The following is a 7,433-nucleotide window of genomic DNA, read 5'->3' as shown; positions in this document are numbered from 1 at the left end:
GATACTAGTCCAACTATATCAACAATCACTTTAAATGTCAATGGTCAAAATACACCAATTAAAAGACAGACACTGTCAGAATGAATGGAAAACAAAGATCCAACTATATGTTGTCTACAAGAAACCCACTTTAAATATAAGGATATAGATTAAAAGTAAAGGGATAGAGAAAGATATATCATGGTAACACTAATCAAAACAAAGCAATATTAATTTTAGCAAAATAAATTTTAGGCAGACAACTTCAGAGCAAGGAACATTATTAGGGATAAAGAGGGACATTACATGATGATAAAAGGGTTAGTTCTGCACAAAGGCATAACAATCCTTAATGTACATACACTTAACAACAGAGTGTCAAAAGATATGAGGCAAAAACTGATTGAACTGCAAGGAGAAAAAGATGATCCACCAGCACAGTTGGAGACTTCAACACCCCTTTATCAGTAATTGACAGATTAAGCAGAGAGAAAATCAGTAAGGACATAGTAGAGCTGAACAACTGGAACTAATTGACATTTATAGAATAGTTCATCCACAGCAGCAGAAGACACATTCTTCTCAAGCTCATACGAAATACTCACCATGGTAGACTACATTCTGGGCCATAAAGCACATCTCACAAATTCAAAAGAATAGAGGGGCCGGCCCCGTGGCCGAGTGGTTAAGTCCATGTGTTCCACTGCGGCAGCCCAGGACTTTGCCTGTTAGGATCCTGGGTGCGGACATAGCAACTGCTCGTCAGGCCACGTTGAGTCAGCATCCCACATGACACAACTAGAAGGACGTGCAACTAAGGTATACAACTATGTACCAGGGGGCTTTGGGGAGATAAAGCAGGAAAAAAAAAAAAAAAAAAAAAGGCTGGCAACAGTTGTTAGCTCAGGTGCCAATCTTTAAAAAAAAAAAAAAGAATAGAAATTATACCAAATATGCTTACATACCAAAATATAATTAAACTAGAACTCAGTAACATAAAAATAGCTTGAAAACCCCAAAATAATTGGAGATTAAACAACACACTTCTAAATAACACATGGGTCAAAGAAGAATTCTCAAAAGGAATTTAAAAGTATTTTGAACTAAAAAGCATAGACTAAAATCCTCAACTGAGTAAAACATAGTGGAGAGAACTATTCATAAAAACTATCTGTGTACATAGAGAAAGCTCTTTTGCGCTCAATAAGAAGGGGAAATCGTGGGATGAAAGACTTTCAGTATTATCAGAAGAGCAATTAAAATCCATTGAGTGCTAACTCATACTTGTCATTGAAGGGTGGCACTTTTTAGAGATGAAAATACAGTTTTCAGTCTTGCTTTCAGGGTGAGCATAGCTCACACAGTGTGTATGTGTGAAAAAACATAGATGAACACAAACGATCTGATATGAGAGAGGGTGAGAGAGAGATAGAAACATAAGGTGCAGGTGGCTGGGAACCAGAAGGGAAGAGATTTGCTAACTTCACAGAAAGTAGTAACAAAGAAGAGTCTGGGGCATCTGGGGGCATCTGACCCTTGGTACCCCAGCAAGGAGAAGTGCAAGAAAAGAGGCTCGTGGAGTTCCCACCAGTCAAGCTGACATTTTCAAACGTAACTTCACTAGGCATTAAGGGAGAGAGAGCATCAAGAAAACACAAATGAGGGACAGGCCAGGTGGTGGAGTGGTTAAGTTTGCACACTCTGCTTCGGTGGCCTGGGGTTTGTGGGTTCAGATCCTGGGTGTGGCACTATACACTGCTCATCAAGCCATGCTGTGGAGGCATCCCACATACAAAGAGAGGACAATCGGCATGGATGTGAGCTTAGGGCCAATCTTCCTCACCAAAAAAAAGAAAGAAAGAAAAGAAAACACAAATGAGAGTATTAAAGTATTAAACTCACAGAACACCCGTTGTCATACCTTTCAACCCAAGGGATAGTCAATTTTTTCAGCCAGACTTTATGGCTCCCTTCCATCTCCACCTCTGAGTCTGCCACATAAAATAGGTTAAATCTCACCCAATTACAAGGGAGAAGATGGCAGGGCCCCTTGTCTCCTCCAGGTTGGAAGGAAAAGATCAGATTCCTGTTTCTCTTCCAGAGCCACCATACATCGTGCCGATTTCTAGATAAAGGAACCACCTAATGTGAGTTAGCAAAGCACCTGAGGGTGCTGGTATGTACAGGATGACTGGAGCCCACTGTAATATAAGCACACCTGGGCTGTTCTCCATGGCAATTGGGTGAAGTACTAGAAGTCTGCAATTCTTATCTGTACGAGTTTATACAAAGTAAAAAAACTTTTTGTGATGTTTCTTGGGTTGCTCACTGTGAAGGTTAATTTTATGTAGTAGGGCTCTGCCAGTGTAGACCAGATCCCTTTCCTCTCCTTGTCCTCAAGGCCCACTGGATAGTGTGGACTATGGGGGTTACTTCAGCCGGAAGATTCCTCAGGAAATGGCTGCTCGGTAGTCTTATGCCCGAGGGGGCTGGTGACCGCAGACCCCTCGCCCCAGCCTGCCCATTGGGGGTTTTCTTAGCCTCTTGCTCCGCGTTCTGTCTCTGTTCCCTGAGGCCAGTGATGCACTTCCTGGCTTGCGTGGGGTCTATCCTCTTCCCACCTGGGGACGCTCCTCGTTCCACCTGTCCCCAGATCTGAACAGACTGGTCCCTGGCTCTGCGATCTGCCTCTCCAACGTGGAGGCGGAGGCTGAGTCCTTCCGGAAGGATGGGAGCGGCTTGGCCGCCGACTCTGGTTTCCCGGCGAGAGTGAAGGGCAGCCGGTGGTCGGCTGCAGACCTCGGCCAAGGAAGGCGCGCGGCCCCCACCAGGACCCCGGGTCTCCACTGACAGCCATCCTGGTCGGGAGCGTCTGCAGGGGTCTCCCCGGGACAGTGCCCGGTGCGGGGACAGCGCGGGTCTCCTATCGCTGAGTTGAGGCCCCTCCTGCTTCAGGTGCGCGCTGACCGCCCGAGAATGCAGGATTTCCTTTATGGAAACCCACCCTCCCAGAAGCAGGTTCGGAGGTGGGACAAACCTGCACAGAGCCGACGGACCCCAAGCGGGACCCAACTACTGGGGGCTCCTTTGCGTGATGGCGAGCTCTTGGAGTGCCCACTGTCTCTGGCTGGGGCGCCTCCCGCCGGTGCCATAGTGGAGGCACCAACAGGCAGCGGAGGCGACCCGGCGGGGTGCAGGGCTGCAGCTGCTGAGGGACCTGGAGGGACCACCGTGGCCGCCACCATGACCCCTGCTCTCTCCTGCCTGCTCCAAGAGGGCACCCGCCTGTCCACCCCCATTTTAAGCCGGTACAGTTGAGATAGAAAAATAACCAAAGAATCCTCAGGCGCTATGAAAGCCCTGCGTACTTTTAAACTAGATGCGATCTACCTAGGACTTTACAGTTATTATAGTTTATAAATTGCAGGTTATAAAGAGATTGTAATTAGACCCTCGGCTTTTCTTTTTCTCCTTAAGGAGGCTCTACACCGCCTCTGGGACTGAAGCGGGGAGGAGCGAGAAAAATGTGAAGATCGCACAGGCTCAGCTCCTCCTCTCTAGGAAAACGTCTCGAGTTCCTGCGTCCTTGGTTCCCATGGTGACAGTTCACCTGCGCTCTAAGCCTCGCGGGATGCACACACCATGGCAACCAGACCGTCGTGTCCCAGAAGTGGGTCCCTCGGCCCCGCAGGTCGCTCTAATCGTGGGATCCCCATTTCAGAGGGGACACGGGCAGTGGGCTTCGGGAGGCAAAGTACCCATTCCCTACATGGTGATCTGGTAAATGCAGGAGGGCGGTGAGTGTTAGGCCCCCACCCCTAGCCCTATCTAGTCCAACTGGGCGGGCAGTTAGAATTCCCCTAAGAGAAGAGTATGACCTGGACTGTTGTGTTGAGATTTGAAAGATGAGAATATATAAGAACTCTAACCCCTGCCCCCTTTTGTGACAGGCATAGTACAAAATCTCCGTCTCACTGCAATCTATAAGGATCTATATTTAAAGAACCATAACCTGGGCATCTTGGCCGTCTTTGAGTCTAAGGTGCCCCTGGAAAGGCATTACCTTGAGATGGGGAGCACGTGTCACCAAAGGGCACTGTGCCGGGCAGCAGGAGATCTGGGTTCTGAGCTGGCCATTATGCAGCTGCACCTCCTGGAGCATCCTCTGTGGACAGGCTTGAGCTGCAGATGTCTCTCAAGCCTTTTTCTGAGCTTGCTTCGGGGTATTAACTTGACCATCTCAGCTGCTGTCAGAACTATCCCTGCTGGCCTGGCAATGAGACACAGGATAGATGCTTTGTGAGGACTGGGATGGTGGGAGGAAGACAGGGGAAGACCCCTTCCTGCAGGATGTTGACACAGGCACAGAGCTACGGACACAGGCAACATAAACTACTGTATTGGCCTCAGCACCTGGATTCCTTTTTGATGGCAAAACCAATTCCAACAGGCCGGAAACTCCTCTGTCTGCATGTGGGCAGTTACAGAGGTACTGACTGAGTCTCTGCTGGGTACCCTGCAGTGTGGGAGATACAGTGGTGAATACAATGACCCTAGAAGGCTTATCCTTCAGGACACACAAGATTCCTGCCTTCAGGGAGCTTATACTCTAACTGGGTAAACAATTTCCCTACGCATGAAATCATTACATATGAACAGAGGAGGTAATGATGTGCTACATTGTTTGTAATGGAAGATTTGAGAAGAGAGAAGAGAGAGAAGGGATAATTAAGGGGAAATAGATGGTGGACACAGAATAGTAGGCAACGGTTTTGTGATGCTCCATTTGGCGCATAGTGAACTTCATTCAACATACAGACCTGCTCCCTCTTCTCTAGGTCCAAGGACCTTAAAAAACCTGGAGCTAGAAAGCAGTAGACTGGAGGCTTCTGCAGACTGTAGGATTCAAGGTGATATTTACAGACCGACTTTGTGAGAGACAACACTGATCTACTCAGAGGCTGGACCATAGATCGGGGCACTTTTTGTAGGAGTCAGTAGGAACTGGACAAACCTACCGCCGAACCAGAGGAGCAGGCCTGTTCAGTACTTTGAGCTTATAGAGGAAGTAGGCAGAAACGGAAGAGAGAGCAGACAGTTGGTGCATCTGCTCCAACTGGTGCAAATCCCAGGAGGCTGAGTGTGAGAGGAAGTGTGGATATTAAGGATGGGGGAGCTGGGGTGGAGGAGGGGATGTAAGTAAAGCCACTACAAAACAGCCTAAACGAGCCACCTTCAAAAATGATTTGAAATGGCTTCTGGGTGAGACCTGGCAGTGTCTCTAAACATTTTCTCAGGGAGACAGCAATTGAAGATGTAATGTTAATAAATGAGGACAGGAGTTCCTCCTATGGACCTAATGTATTTAATCCTGAAAACAGTCTTTTTAGGAAGAGATTGGTTTTGCCAGTTTTTGCAAATGAGAATACTGAGACTCAAAAGAGATGAACTTTCCCAGTATCAAATATCCAGTGTTGACAGAACGTAGAATCAAACCCAGGTTATAAGACTTTGTTCTTTAAGCCACTAAATTGTACACTGGAATCCTGGAAACTATAACTTTAGACATTAAATAGTAATAGAAGCTTTCAGTCACCTTGAAAACACAAGATGGATAGCCAATCCCTTGTTCTCCTCTAGGCTTATAGCCTCTGAAATCTATATAATTCTCATGTGGCTTAGTCACTTTCCATTTCTAACTCCCACAGGACCCAGCCCTCTGCCACATACCTTCTTCCTCCTCCCCACCTCAGCATTGCCCTACCTCATTCAACCCAAATCTAGGAACGTGTAAGTGCTCCTTGAGCCCAATTTCTGATGTTGATTTGTGAACTATAATGATGTAAGTAAATGAATTTAATACTCAATATGATAGAAAGATTCTCATATTTTTAAAAAACACCATTCAACTATATAGTTTGAGACACACTCAAACCAAATGGACCCAATTATATAAAAAGAAAAAGAACAGGCTGCACGTGGACAGCATTATCCTTCCAATCTCATCTCCAGGTTAAGTCTAACTCCGTCAAGCCCAGAAGTGGTAGTGGACTTTGATTTTAGAAATACTATAGACATATTCAGGAGCAGACATCTTCAGACTTGCAGGGGCAAATGTGGAAATGCTGGACCTCTTTCCTCTTCCCACCTACTCTCAGGGAAGAGGCAGTCATCCTGCCCTTATTTAAGGACTTGGTCCATTAAATTCTGCCCTCTGTTTACTGTGTAATTAACATCTTGTCCAGGATTTTTTTAAATAAACCTTCTTCTGGCATTGATTAATTAACTAGCCAATTGATAAATCATTCAATACAACTGAATTTTCTTGACTTTAATCCTTCTGCTTACAGCATTGTTTTCCATTAACCTTTTTTTGTGTTGTCTGCTTTGGGATCTCAGTGAAGCCTCCTGGTGAATTTCCTAGCAACACCACCTGCAGCTGGGGAAATATGTCCCTCAGTGGGATCAGGGCAGTGCAGTACAGCATCTACTATACCTGTACTTTCTATCGCTAAACTATTTATCCTCCAGAATGGAATACCTGGATGGTATGGCCCACTACCTATTGTGCTGTTCTGGCCTTGCCCAGCTCCTGGTCCTGCCCTTTCACCTGGCTTGCCCCACAGATGTTCATGACAGATTTGGAATCAACAACAGCATCCTCTTATGAACCACCATGCTCAGATATGTTATTGCTTATAAAAATAGGACCGGATTTGGAGTGCAGCTGACAGGAGGGGAACGAGATCAGGAATGGCTTGAGACAAGATGATCACCGGTGATGAATTGAAATGGCAAGCAATAGGATATATTGGAGTATATGAGGAAGCCATTTGGTATAAACCTAATTCGGCCTGACTTTGTTTTTTCCAAAAGGGCCTGACTGTGGCCATTAAGCATGCATTGTATACCTGCTTAGACATTTCCTATGACAAGAACAAAGGCCCTTGAGATAAAGGTGCAACTTCCCTCCCCCTCACAACGTTGGCATCTCCTTAAAGATTAAGCATCTTTCCTTAGGCTAGGAACCGATTGCAGCGCTCACCTGTGACCACCCAGCTCGAGGCAACAGACCTGCCACCCTGCTGTGTTCACCGAGACAGCAGACCTATCTGCTGTTTCCATCAATCACTGTGCCAGCCTCGTAACTATTGTAAAAGGGACATTTCAATCACATGTGAAACATCCTCTTTGAGGGTTATAACCACCCTGTATAGCCTCACTTCTTTGGAGTGCTCTGTTCCTTTGTGGAAAGACTCTCCTGGGTTATAATCCTCACATTTTAGCTCAGAATAAACTCACCCAAATTTTCATTTATAGATTGGTTATGGATTATTTTCATTGACACTGGTGGGCAGGGTGATTGTGGTGGGACTCAACGCTTCCCCAACAAAAGTGTTTTCATGGCTCCCTATCGTCTTTAGAGGGAAGCCCAAGTTCCTTGGCATGATACG

Source organism: Equus przewalskii, chromosome 7 (assembly GCF_037783145.1).
Source record: "Equus przewalskii isolate Varuska chromosome 7, EquPr2, whole genome shotgun sequence".
Lineage (NCBI taxonomy): Eukaryota > Metazoa > Chordata > Mammalia > Perissodactyla > Equidae > Equus > Equus przewalskii.
The sequence above is the reverse complement of the archived record's forward strand: the minus strand, read 5'-3'. Positions refer to the sequence as shown.